The 15,156-nt window shown below is 36.6% G+C and overlaps 1 protein-coding gene across 3 annotated transcripts in view; it reads right to left on the reverse strand.

The window, feature by feature from the left end:
• YAF2 (YY1 associated factor 2) overlaps positions 1–15,156 on the reverse strand; it is a 75,891-nt gene that overhangs the window by 36,241 nt on the left and 24,494 nt on the right. The gene's annotated exons all lie outside the window — the stretch shown is intronic.

The following is a 15,156-nucleotide window of genomic DNA, read 5'->3' on the forward strand; positions in this document are numbered from 1 at the left end:
ACTAGTTATTTATATGCACAACTTACTAGCAAGTAACACTTTAAGAATGGTATTATACATTAAATATAACTTCGATATAAAGTAATACATATGGGGGCGCCTGGGTGGCTCAGTCGGTTAAGCGTCCGACTTCACTCAGGTCATGATCTCACGGTCCGTGAGTTCGAGCCCCGCGTCGGGCTCTGGGCTGATGGCCCAGGGCCTGGAGCCTGCTTCCGATTCTGTGTCTCCCTCTCTCTCTGCTCCTCCCCCGTTCATGCTCTGTCTCTCTCTGTCTCAAAAATAAATAAACGTTAAAAAAAAGAAAAAAAAATTAAATAAAAAAAAAATAAATAAAAAAAAAAAATAAAGTAATACATATGAAACCACGTTGCGCTAAAATGAGAGGTTTCTAAAAAGTATTACCGGGGGCACCTGGGTGGCTCAACTGGTTATGCATCTGATTCTTGGTTTCAGCTCAGGTCAGGGTATCATGGTTCATGAGTTCAAGTCTCACATCAGGCTCCGTGCTGACAGTGGAGCCTGTTTGGGATTCTGTCTCTCCCTGTCTCTCTCTGTCCCTCCCCCACTCACTCTCTTTCTCTCAAAATAAATAAATAAACTTTAAAAAAATAAAATCAAAAGTAAAAAGTTTTACCAGAACCTAAAGAAGTAAAAAGTAAGTAGATACTGAAATTCGACCAAAAAAAAAAAATCTCTCAGGAGAGTCCACCCAAGTTGAAACTGGAGGATGAACAGAATTGGAAGAGTAAAAAGAATATTCTATACCACAGAAATCAGATAAGCAAAGACTCAGAATTAGTAATTATTAAAAGAGGGGCACCTGGGTGGCTCAGTCAGCTAAGTGTCTGACTTTGGCTCAGATCATGACCTCATGAACTCATGATGTCATGAGTTTGAGCTCCACATTGGGCTCTGAACTGATAGTGTGGAACCTGCCTGGGATTCTCTCTCTCCCTCTCTCTGCCCCTCCCCCACTCGTGTTCATTCACGCGCTCTCTCTCAAAAAAAAATACACTAAAAAAAAAAAACTATGTCTGTAAAAAAACAAATTATTAAAAGAACTTAGAGAAAGGGGTGCCTGGGTGGCTCTGTCGGCTGAACGTTGGACTTTGGCTCAGGTCATAATCTTGTGAGTTTGAGCCCTGTTTTGGGCTCTCTGCTGTCAGCACAGAGCCTGCTTCAGATCTAAGCAGTCACTCTTTGCTTCTCCCCTGCTTGCACTCTCTCTCAAAAATAAACGTTAAAAAAAAATTTCAAAGAACTTAGAAAAAGAAGTCATCCATTCAAGAAATATTTACTACACACCTATTTTATGACAGGCCCTAGGAATCAAAGGTGAAGAAGACACCCTCTTAAAAAGTCTATAGAAGGTTTGGAAAGCAGACTACCAAAAGCAGTTGCAAGTGCTAAGACTAGGTTAAATTCAGGCAGTTACAGAAATACACAGGACGATTACCTAGGCAGAGCCTATGAGAACAGGGAGGGCTTTCTGAAGGATGTGACATCTAAACTAAGACATGAAATTAACAGGAATTAACCAAACAAGGGGTGAGAGGTGAGAAGCAGTGGGGACAGGGAATGAGAGGAAAATCAAAACAGCATCCAGAGATTAGAGTGTATGCAAAGACCAGAAACAACAGAGCACAACACTGGTAGGGGTGGTGGTGGATAAGACTGGGGTGTAACATTACTGGAGTGAATGGCAAGAGCTAAGGCTGAAGAAATAAACATGAACCAAGCCATGAAATGATTTGTAAGCCATGTTATTAAGTACAGACTTTACCTAAGGATGTCTTCTTGGCTGTACTAAAAGTTCATATCATAGAAAAGAAATAAAGTTTAGAGTAGTAAGATACCAGACTATCTAGAAGAGTGGTTGCAAGTTCAATTATCTAGAGACTGGATAGTTAATAAAAATGAGTAAGGAGGACCTGTTATAACAAAATCCCAGGAGACAACAGGGAGTGGCGAGAACTGTAAGAGCCAAAGTCCCCTCTACATGGGTCGAACTGTTGCAATGAACAATGTGGTTCACAGTTGATAGATCTTCTAATTTGAAGAAAAAAAAAAAAAAAGCTTAAATTTAAAATTTCAAGTAAAATCTTCTGAACGATTAATGGCAATTCCATTTCTTTGAAACATGCTACAGACTAACACTGAAGGGACCAAACAAAACAAGTCAAACTGGTACCACTAGTCGTCAGTTTCTAGTCTCTACTGCAGAACCTCAAAAACTACTAAGCTGAGGTCTCTGACTGGACCTGAAGGCAGCAGTAAGCTCCTGGACATTTAAAGAGGAATAACAAGGGGTGCCTGAATGGCTCAGTCAGTTGAGCGTCCGACTTCAGCTCAGGTCATGATCTCATAGTTCATGGGTTCGAGCCCCTTATCAGGCTCTGTGCTGACAGCTCAGAGCCTGGAGCCTGCTTCAGATTCTGTCTCCCCTCTCTCTCTCTGCCCCTCCCCTGCTTGCTCGCTATCACTCTCTCTCTCCCTCAAAAATAAACATTAAAAAAATAAAAATTTTTAAAAAATACATAAAGAGGAATGACAAGTAACCACTGCTTGAAAAGGCACAGTGTCTGTTGGTCACTGTGGAGAAAGTACCTGGCACTTTGCTGGTCTCAGTAAATACTTAAAGATGAAGTTAAACATTTTTTGAACATCAGTGTCATGGTAGTAAACAGAACTATCTAAACATAAGAAGGAAAATAAAAGAAAAAACGAATCCAGTGTTCCTTGGCTCTAATCTTAAAACACTCTTGTACCAGTGTTTAGTTTTGTTCACAGTCATCTGCTACCACATGCTGCCTAGTGTTCATTGGCTACAACTGCCTCTAACTCAGAAATCTGGCCAAACACCAGTGACCACAATAAGCAACTATCGACTCCCACCTGGGTAAAGGCAATGAACTTAAACAGGATGAATGGTCACAGTGTATGTGAGAATGAGAATATTCTCTGCTTCACTTAAACACCCTACCAGGCCCTCCAATGCTAATTCCACGCCCTATCCTAAGGCTGTCTACTGGTGCTAAAACTACTACCTAAATAAATGCTGTGTTCAATATGCTGGGCAATGCCTACTAACAACAATGGGTATGCCTAGATAGTAGAGCTGGGAAGAAAACAGAATGGGATTGAGATTCTGCCAGAAGGGAGATGAAATAACAAAGAGGTAAGCTAAGAAAGACTGGAAATTCAAAACAGGTATGAAAGTTAAATAATTAAGACAAGAAAACAGGTAGCCCAGGAAACCCCTGAATCTGAGCACTTTTACAAAAAAATATTTATTAGAGACAGAGAGAGAGAGAGACAGGGCAGGTGCACGTGGCACGTGAACAAAGTGGGGGAAAGGGCAGAGAGAGGGAGAGGATCCCAAGTAGGCTCCACACTATCAGCACGCAGACCAACATGGGGCTCGATCTCATGAACGATTAGATCATGACCTAAGCCTAGATCAGGAGTCAGATGCTTAAAAAGATGAACCACCCAGACATCCTGAGCATTTATATATTCAGAGTTCAAATAATCTCATTACAAGAGCAAAGTCTAGCAGTGTTTAAAATAAAATGCAGAAGATTCTTCTGCTGGTATTGGGACACAGAGATAACCAGTATTAAAGGTTATAAATTCATTTACTCAGAATAATCTTCATAAATGTCCCTCATCTAGGAAAGGTGAAACCAACAGGATATGAAGTCAGGATGTCAAGTTTTATGTGTTGTACCTGAGATATGGCTTTATTTTGCAATATGTTCATTCTCAAATAGTATCTACTGGGGAAAAGTAGAGAAAAATTGATGGATTTGGAAATCTTTAAGCAAATAGGCATCTTAGAGAATGGACACCCAATCCCCATAAAGTAAGATGTGAGACTTCCCCATATAAAAAAGTCATCATGTAAGAAATCCTTCTGGCTCAGAGGAATGACTTTAAACCAGAAAGGAGAAGTCTGTTACCCTAATGGGGTGGGAGAGATGACAATGATAATAATGTATAATCCTACCTACAGTAGCCCATGCAGAAAGTCTAAGTCTGATATTCCAATAAAAAGCAGGAACCAATATTCTGATGAAACGTTTACAGGAAGTAAACTTTACACTTTATATAAAGAAATTAAGTAGACCCAGGTATCACAGAACAGTACAGAACTACAGAAATTGTCAAATGTAGGAATGGATAGTAGGGTTTCAGGTTACCAATGATCAACAGTAAAGCTGAACACCCACAAACAGGTGAAGTAATAAAAGAAGAAAAGAAACTTAAAGCATCTTTAATGAAAAGTAACAGAAGGAGAATTATATAAAACCAAATGTTTTTTCAGATGCTCTAAGTCTGTGCTATATAATATAGAAGCCACATGTGAGTACTGTGCACTTGTTAAAATTGCACTGGGGGGCGCCTGGGTGGCTCAGTCAGTTGAGCATCAGACTTCGGCTCAGGTCATGATTTTGCGGTTCGTGAGTTTGAGCCCCACATCAGGCTCTGTGCTGACAGCTCAGAGCCTGGAGCCTGCTTCAGATTGTGTGTCTCCCTCTCTCTCTTTGTCCCTCCCCCCACTCACATTCTGTGTCTCTCTCCTTCAAAAATAAATAAACGTTGGGGCACCTGGGTGGCTCAGTCAGTTAAACGGCCGACTTCGGCTCAGGTCACGATCTCGCGGTCTGTGAGTTCAAGCCCCACATCAGGCTCTGTGCTGACAGCTCAGAGTCTGGAGCCTGTTTCAGATTCTGTGTCTCCCTCTCTCTGACCCTCCCCCGTTCATGCTCTGTCTCTCTCTGTCTCAAAAATAAATAAACGTTAAAAAAAAAAATTTTTTTTTAAATAAATAAATAAACGTTTAAAAAAAAATTGCACTGGTCCAAATCGCGATGTGGTATGAAAATAAAATATAAACCACAGTTCAAAGACTCCTATGAAAAAATTGTAGAATATCTCAATAATAATTTGAAAGGGTAATTTTTAGATGTATTAGGTTAAATAAGATACAGCATTAAAAGTAATTTCACCTGTTACGCTTTTTCAGTTTAGCCATGAGAAATTTTTATTACATATATGGCTCCCTTTTGTGGCTTGCATTATATTTCTATCGGAAAGTGCTATTAAAATTTAGTCATGCTTAATGTGAAGACTTAAATTAATGTAACTTTTAACATTTTCACTGAACTTAATACTGTTTGTTCCTCTAATATTAAATTCCTCTTGGGTACATTCTAAATAAGATGATTTTAACATAAAGAACAATGACAGCTTACCAGACTGTCCAGAAAAGAGACTGAATCAAATTTCTGGGCAGAGGCTTGAGCCAGCAGGATTGTTCCACCAAATGGTAACCAGGCTCTTCACGTTATCTCTGGCAAGAGGGTTAAATAGAAAGAAAGCAGCCCTATGTACACATAGAACAAGATTTGACCAACAGTTTAACTAACTCCATCCACCATAACATGCTTTATTTTAGGAATATTCTCAATTACAATCCAAGTGCTAAATTTACAAAGTAAAATAAACACTTTTCATTATGATTTATTCAAATTTACCCATTCTCAGCAATTTTTAAGATATTCACATTTGCGGGGCACCTGGGTGGCTCAGTTGGTTAAGCATCTGACTACTGGTTTCACCTTCTGTGATGATCTCATGGTTTTATGAGTTTGAGCCCCACGTCAGGCTCTGCACTGACAGCGTGGAGCCTGCTTGGGATCCTCTCTTTCTCTCCCTCTCTCTCTCCCCCTCCCCTGCTCTCTCTCTCAAAATAAATAAATAAACTTAAGAAAAAATAGATATTCACATTCGCCCTTTTGGAAAAGATTCTCACCTAACACAGATTCTAATTTTCTATCAAGGAAAATACACCTCTCTCACTAGGGTGAAAGCAAATAACAGTAACTATTTTTTATGAGATACTATGACAGACTTTAAAAGACACTGGGATTCTCATACTATGAACACTAATACCATTTCACAGTCCATGGTCCATCTAGAAATTTGAAGACAATATGGTTTTAGGAAATTAAGAATTTCATAAATAAGAACATAAACACTTGTACAAGACAGCACTGACTCAAAGAGAATACAGAAAAACAATTGTACTATCCCAGTATTGGAAGACTACTAGTTTTAAAAAAATGTATTGGACTCCGCACAATGAAAATAAAATTGGGAGTGCCTGGGTGGCTCAGTTAGTTGAAGTCGGACTCTTGGGGTACCTGGATGGCTCAGTAGATTAAGCAACTTACTTTGGCTCAGGTCACAATCTCGCGGTCCATGGGTTTGAGCCCCGCATCTGAACTGTGCTGACAGCTCAGAGCCTGGAGCCTGCTTCAGATTCTGCCTCCCTCTCTTTCTCTGCCCCTTCCCTGCTCACACTCTCTCTGTGTCTCTCTCAAAAATAAATAAACATTTTTAAAAAGTGGCGGAAAAAAAAAAAGGAGTCCAACTCTTGATTTTGGCTCAGGTCATGATCTCACGGTTCATGAGATGGAGCCCTGGGTCAGTCTCTGCACTGGCAGTGTGGAGCCTGCTTAGGATTCTCTCCCACTCTCTGCCCTTCCCTTGCTCTTACATGCTCATGGGTGCTCTCTCTCTCTCAAAATAAACTTTAAAAAAAAAAGACTTAAAATTATTAAAAATGAAAAGAAAATTGGATTTTAGAGATCCAAAATTTCCTACAAATTAAAATATTTCTCAAGTCAAAGTTCTTTAGCACAAAACAATTTAATGCTTCATACAGTGTTCTTAGTCAAACTACCATAGACTTCCGGTAACCAACTGCAGAAACAACCAATGGAAGACATCCAGATGGCTAAGGAGAAATTTGGGTTCAGGTGCTAGTTAATTTGAGAGTGAAATATACCAGTTATTCACCAGTTAAGCACCCAGATTATCCTAAATTCATGAACAAGCTACAATCTCTGACCATTAGAGTTTACTCTCTGGAGTTTTGTAAAAGAACAGGGAATAGGATCACCACTGACATTTCACTGCCTGTTTCCCATGCCCCAAATCAGAATGTTTCCCCTTTCTCCTATTTGTATTTAGAGGGAAGGTGGGAATAGGGAAAACAAAAAGAAAACAGATCTGTACGTAACACAGTAAATTATAATTATTTATCTCTTTCCCTGAAAAACTTTAATTTCCTTAAAGAGAGAAGATGAAACCTATTCACCACCTCCCTATTGTTGGGACCTAACCCGGTGTCTGGCACTCATCTGCTATCTCAGAACTAAACTATATCACGGTCCTTGTGCTAGGGCCACTGCTTTCTTTTTCTACTACAAACCAATATCAAGAATAAATGCAGATTAAAACAATTAGGTCAATCATTCCAGTTTTTACTTTTGTAAAAATATACATACATTAAATCTAGGTGTTTAAAAGCTATAAATATACATATTCTTTAAGGAAAAACATGTAGTTCCATACAGCTTCCTTTTACCACTATCACTAAGATCTTCCTCTCCTACCAACCCTATCCAGAAGTGACTACCATCATGAATTTGATGTAAGTGAGATCACACTGTACACAACGTTCTGCTTTGACCTCACATTACATTTCTGAGGTTTCCTTATTTAACTATATCAGAAGGCAGCATGGCATAGTGGACTATGGAGCCAGTCAAGTGAGATTCAAATCCTAGCTTTCAATCACAGCTCTGCTATTTACCACCTTTGAAAGTGGTAAGTTATTTACTTCTCTATGCTTCAGTATTCCCATATGTAAAATGGATATAATGATTGTACCAATTTCTGAGTTCTTACGAGGACTAAAATAATTCATGTTTATAAATGCTTAAAAGAATTCCTGGGCATAGACAGTGTAACTTTTTTTCTTGAAATATAAAAAAGTCACGAACGATGATAATCTAAGCAGATTTGGTAAATCTCTGTTAATATAACTATTTTATTTCTTATTTATCCATGCCTCTTACAGACAGACATTTAGATTTTTTTCCAAATGAACATCCCTACAGAAATCTCCCTGGGCAAATGTGCCACTTTCTCTAAACTAATAATATCTTGAATACCTTCTGGATACGAGGATATGCACATTTTCAACTGTGTAACACTTACCCGATCCTGAGCTAATGGGTGAAAATTGATGGCTCATAAGTTTTTAATTGCATTTCACTGCAAATGAGACTAAGCATCTTTCCAGTTCATTAGCCATTCCAATTTCCTTTCCTCTGTTGTGAATTGCCTTAATATCCATTGTTCACTTTATTTGCATTTGTATCATCTGTCCTATTATTTTCATCTTCATATATTCTGGGCACGAATCCACTGAGTATTGTAGACATTGCACCTAACTCCCAGTCATGCCACTTATATATGAGTTAATTTGTGATGTATTTTATTAAACCTAAGGTTTTCTTTCTGAAGTAGTTGGATCCTTTATCTCTGATGTCTTTATCTTCAAAGGTTCATTCTTTTCTTGACTTGTTAAAGCCTCACACATCCTAAAGACACATATTCTTTTTATTTTTTTGATAGAGAGAAAGAGAGAGAGAGAGAGAGAGAGAGAGAGAGAGAGAGAGAGAGAGAGAATATGCACACAAGTACGGAAGGGGGAGAGAGAGGGAAAGAATTCCAAGCAGGCTCCATGCTCCATGTGGGGCTCAATGTGGGACTTGATCTCATGACCATGAGATCATGACCCAAGCCAAAATCAAGGGTCAGACACTTAGCCACCTGAGCCACTGAGGCGCCCCGTAAAGACCTACATTCTTCTGTATTTTCTTCCTTATTAAACAGTTGTTTGTTCTTAGTGTAAAGTTGAAACAGAACTGTTTTCTGCATATGGTTTGAAGTAGAGACCTGTCTTCCCTCCCATATGGAAAACCAATTAAAGAGTCCACTCTGTTTCCCTGATAGAAAATGCCATCTCTAGCACTTACCAACTTTTCAAATATGTATAAATCGATTTCTGAACTCTCTATTCTATTAATCCGCCTTTTCCTGCATTAAGACTATACTACTTTAAAATTTTTTTTTAACATTTTATTTATTTTTGCGAGACAGAGACAAAGCATGAGCAGGGGAGGGGCAGAGAGAGGGAGACACAGAATCCGAGGCAGGCTCCAGGCTCTGAACTATCAGCAGAGCTGGACACGGGGCTCAAACTCTTCGAACCGTGAGATCATGACCTGAGCTGAAGTCAGATGCTAAACTGACTGAGCCGCCCAGGCGCCCCAAGACTATACTACTTTAAATATCATAAATTTATATTTTACTTTTTTGAGGTATAATTTACATAAAGTATACAGTTTGATTTTTTAAGTATTATACACCCTCAATGTGATCCAACCCAGATCAAAATATTAACATTTCTCATGCTCTAGAATGCTCCCTCCCAATCAGTACCATATTTCCAAGAAAATCACTATGCTGACCTCTATCACCATAGATTAGTTATGCTTTTTTTTGTAATTAAGTAGGCTCCACGACCAATGTGGGACCTGAACCCACAACCCTGAGATCAAGAGCTGCATGCTACACCACTGACTGAGCTGGCCATGCACCCTTCCTTCTACTTGTTTTTGAACTTCCTGTGAATGAAATCATACAATACGTAATATTTTCTCATTTCTATGTTCAACGTTAAGCATGGGAGATTCATCCCATGTTGTGTGTAGCAATTTATTGTCATTGCCATCCATTCTAAACACTGCCAAGTTTAAAATCAGTCTTGCTATCCAATGGCACAATCCCCTCCTCATTGTTCTTTTTCTTCTTTCGGACCTGTCTTGGTTATTCTTGGGGCTTTACTTTTGTATATGAAGGTCATTTTCTACAAAAAAAAAAAAAATCCTATTGGGATTTTTGTCTGAAACTATACACAATCAATCACAGAGGAGTAACTTTTTTAGTAATATACTTCCCATATAGAATATCCTGCCTTTTACTCATGTCTAATTTTATGTCCTTAAATAAACTTTGGGCACTTTACAGAATTGGCTGTAAAGGAGAAAGTTTTTATTATATAACTGGCTAGTGCCAATTTGAATGTTGACTTTATATCCAGTAAAATTAAATTCTATTAATAGTGTTAGCTTCGGAGGCTCCTGGATGGCTCAGTTGGCTGAGCAATCCAACTCTTGATTTCAGCTCAGGTCATGCTTCCCAAGGTTGTGGGATCCAGCCCCACATCAGGCTCTGTGCTGAACATGAAGCCTGCTTAAGATTCTCTTAAGATTCTCTCCCTCTGCTCCTCTCCCTTGCTTGCATGCTTTCTCTCTAAAATAAAATTTTAAAAATAGTGTTGATTTTTAAAAAATGTTCTAAGGATATGTTCATCTCATTTTTCCTTTTTCAATTTTTTGGATTTCTTTCTCTTTTTTCTTATTAGTAAAGACATATTTGCTTATTCTTGACTTTAATTGGAATGTTGCTGCTTGAAAGAAAGTTTGAAAGACAGTCTTTACTGAAAGAAAAAGTTCACTTGTCATGGTGTGAGGGGTTTTTAAAAAAACATTAATGAGTGTTGACTTTTATCATAAACTTTTACTAAATCTTTCAAGACGGTTCCCCTAAATCTTGTAAGTTACACTGATATAATTTTCAAATAAAGAATTACCCCTACCATATCCTAATTAAAATTTTTATTTATTCATACATAAGATTGCTACTATTTGGGCCATTTTGCATAAAAATAGAATTATCTGTTCCGCAAAGTATATGTGAAATATGATTATAAATATCACAATTAAAACTATTTCTCTGATACGCCTTCCCACCAATGAGAATGGCTAGAACAAAAAAGACAGATAATGAAAGTGTTGGCGGTGAAGGTGTGGAAAAATTGGAACCCTCATTCGCTGCTGGTGGGAAAGTAAAATGGCACAGCCACTTTGGGGAAACAGTCTGGCAGTTCTTCAAAAGGTGAAACATAGTTATCATATAATCTAGCAATTCTGCTCCTAGGTACATAACCCAAGAGAAATGAAAATGTATGTCCACACAAAAATTTGTACACAAATGTTGACAGCAGGGCTTTCATAATAGCCAAAAAATGCAAAACAGTCCAAATATCTATCACCTGATTAAAGGATAACCAAAATGTGGTATATCCATACAATGAGATATTATTTGGCTATAAAAAGAATAAAGTGCACTGATACATGCTACAACATAGTTGGACCTTAAAAATATTATGCTAAGCAAAAGAAGTGAATCACAAATGGCCACACACATATTGAATGATTTCATTTATGCAAAATGTCAGAGTAGGCAAATTTATAGAAGGAGAGTAAATCAGTGGTTGCACAAGGATGGAGGGTTTGGGGAAAATTGGGAATGACTGCTAATAGGTACAGTTCTTTTTGGGTGATGAAAATATTTTGAAACATTGTGTTAATGTCTACAGAACACTAAAAATGCTAAAAACCACTGAATTACACGTTTAAAATGGATAAGTGACAGAATTTGTGGATGACAGCTCAATAAATTTGCTATTTTTAAAAACCTATACCTCTCAGGGAAATCTACTGCAACTTTAATTACTTTAATGGTTTTCTTTACAAGTTTGGAATGATTTTTTTCCTGGAAAATAATCCATTTCACCTGGTTTTTAAAAGTTTATATACATACATATACATACACATACATATACATATATATATAAGTGATTTCTTGTGATTCCAAAATTATAATTGCACTTGTCATTATATCTCACTTTTTTTTTATATCTCATTAAATTTTATTATTTCCATCATGGTTTTTGATGAGTACATCCAGAACTTAATCAACTAAAAAGAACCAGTGTTGATTTGAATAAACATTGCTCTCATTTTTATTGTTGATTATCTTCTATTTCACCAAATTCTACTTGTGTTTTTATTTCCTTCCCTCCTTCTTTCTTAGCTTTTGTTTTTTGTTTTTTGTTTTTTTTTTTTAGTTTTTGAGTTGAGTATCTGGCTCATTTATTTTCTTTCAACCTGATACATGCATTTAAAGTTACAAATTTACTCCTGAGGACCACTTTTCCTGTATCCTTCAAGTTCTGATACAATGCTTTTGTCACAATTCAGCTTTAATTATTTGACAGTTTCTTTAATTTTTTTTTTAAATTCTTGAAAATGCTTGGTCATTTTTTCTTCAATACCGCTTCTCCTTTATTCTCTGTATCTTCCATTCCAAAACTCCAATCAGATCTATACTAGAGCTTTTCAATCCACCTCTACAGTGGCTTAGCTTTTCTTTCATATTTTTCATCTTTTTATTTTCCTGGTTGGTGTCCTGGAAGATTTATCAGTTTTAGCCTGAAATTAATAACTTCTCTCTTCAGCTGAGTCTAATCATTTTTTTTGCCCATTTATTGAGTTATTTTTATAACTAGCTATATTTTTTTATTTCAATTAGTTACTCCATATATCTCAACATATTTATTGCTTCTTGACTGTTCTTATTCAAATATAATGCAATATGCTCTGAATGAGAAAAGGGGATATATTTTAAGCTAATACACTTTTATGTGAAATGTTCTTTGAATGTTATCCACTACAAAACTCTTCTTTAAAGAAAAAAAAAAATCCACTTCTTAAAAGTTCTCTTGACTGCTATTCTACCAAATGTACCCCACTGTGCCTACCTGTATCAAGGCATGGAAAAAACAAGCTCTATTATTCCCATTTTAGAATGAGAGAAATTGAAGCACAATATGGTTCTTTTTAAAATACTTTCTCAACTTTTTTTTGAAAAATATCAAAACCACAAAAAAAGTTGAGAAGTACAATGTCCTGCATACCTTTTACCTAGATTCAAAATTGTTAACATATGCCACATTTGCTTTATTTCTCCTTTTCTCCCTCTCTACATACAAATATACCACACATTTTTTTCTGAATCCATTTGTGAACCCATCGCAATATTTCACTTCAAAATTTTTCAGCATGTTATCTCTAAAGAATAAAAAATAAGGATAGTCTTAATATCCCATACTACTATCATACCAAAGAAATTAAATAGCTTGATTAAAATTGAATAGCTTCTTACATGGATGTGCAGAAGCAAATTCAAAACAAGCATTTAAGTCATCTCACTAAATGTTCTTTATCTTGTTTTGTCTAAATGGAGCAGAACTGGTTCTCTGGTGAGATTCACACTCAATCTGTCATTTCCTTCCTTCAGTAACCCTGAATTAAATTTCATTTACTGCTTCTTCAGATAGGTATTCTTAAATCCAAGCATTTCTGAAAATCAAGCAATAATCTTCAAAGTTATTCAAACCTCAAAAATCAAGTACACTGAATTTCCGGTTTGTTTACTAACAGTAAATGAGTCTTAAAATGAGACAAACTAGTTAACTCTCTTAAAACTATACACTATTGGGGCGCCTGGGTGGCTCAGTCGGTTAAGTGTCCGACTTCAGCTCAGGTCACGATCTCACGGTCTGAGAGTTCGAGCCCCGCGTCGGGCTCTGGGCTGATGGCTCAGAGCCTGGAGCCTGCTTCCGATTCTGTGCCTCCCTCTCTCTGCCCCTCCCCCGTTCATGCTCTGTCTCTCTCTGTCTCAAAAATAAATAAATGTTAAAACTATACACTATTTTAATGTCCCACAGAAGTTTATAGTGTGCTAAACAATCACAATTTCACTCTTCCAGTTTTAAAAGGAAAAAAACTGTTGTTCTTAAGAACTTACAAAAAGGACTGATAAGCCAAATGAACCTGCTCTACAAATAAGAAAACTAATGAATATATTCATGAACAACTCATTTTCTTCTATCAACTACATGAAAAACTAGTTTTTTAATGGGTACAACTTAAACTCAATCTCTGACGTTAGGAACTAAATAAGACTAAAAACAATAAAATCCTATCCTTGTTTTCAATGACCATACAAATCAGCTTAAGTGTTTCACACTGGAAGGAACAGCAATACAACCTAAAGCTAATAATGTTTAAAGGTGAAACTGTCATACAGATGAAAATTATATCCATAATCACAGAAATGTTTAAGATAAAAAGATGTTTAGGATCAATCTACAATCAAATAATAGTTAACAGGAGTGTTTACTATGTGCTGTTAGGCACTAAGTATATCCCACGATTCAATTAATTCAATCCTCATAGCAATCTCATTTCTCCACTGAGGAAACATAGGTCACAGAGAGATGCTAGCACAAAAGGAATTATGTAAGGGATAGGACTTGACTTCAACCTTAGAGTACAGAAAAGTAGAATGAGGTCATTTCAAAAAATTGGAAAAGCACAAGCCTTAAAGCATAAATATAACAAGTATCCAAGTAAGACCAAAAGAAAAGTTTCAAAATGGAGAAATTAAGGCTGGATAAATAGGATGGGATTGTAAGAGGTCTTACATACCTAGCAAATGGATGAAAATTTTATAAAACAGCTTGAATAGAGCACCACTACAGGCTCTTTATGTGTTAAAAGTGCCCTTTTAAAAAAGACAACCTGGTAACAATACAGAATGAGAGAAATGAGAAGGTATTCTGTCCAATTCTAACATTTACATACCAGTGCAATAAACTGTCTGATACCTATGGAATCTGAGAGTCCACAGTGAACCAACTGGGCCACCCATCACATCAATAAGGCCATCTATTATGAACAAGGAAGTAGTAAACAGAGCTGAACACACCCTGAATTATTTTCCAAATATACCTACAATGAAGTTAAAAGGTACACTGAAAACTATGTCAGTAAGAAATGCTACATAATTAACATAAAATTACTTTTGCTGCTCAGTACTATGCCAAAAGAATTTGGCCAAATTTGGCATAAGCATAACTTTTACAGTATAAGTATTTACTTCATATAAATGCAACATCACAAATAAAGGAATTTATAAAATAATTCAACACACAGCTTCCTTAAATTGCTTTAGAAGTATTACACTATTTACCAAAAGATAATAGACACATAATTTTTATAAAAAAACAACTATTATGTAAATGATACTCTTTAAATTTAACGTCACACTTATTCATACGCCCATCAAGAACTAGGTATTTATCACTCATATAATAAATTCCACAAATCTACATCAAATTTACAAAAAGAAGCTATCTCAAACAACTTTCCTCTTGGTAATTAAATTCCTTCTAAAGAGAAGAAATGTGAGAAAAAAAATCTCAAATTTGCAAAAACTAGATTACTCACCAGTAACTTGAGTTATCCTATTGGGTCTTTT

Source organism: Panthera leo, chromosome B4 (assembly GCF_018350215.1).
Source record: "Panthera leo isolate Ple1 chromosome B4, P.leo_Ple1_pat1.1, whole genome shotgun sequence".
In the NCBI taxonomy this organism is placed as follows: domain Eukaryota; kingdom Metazoa; phylum Chordata; class Mammalia; order Carnivora; family Felidae; genus Panthera; species Panthera leo.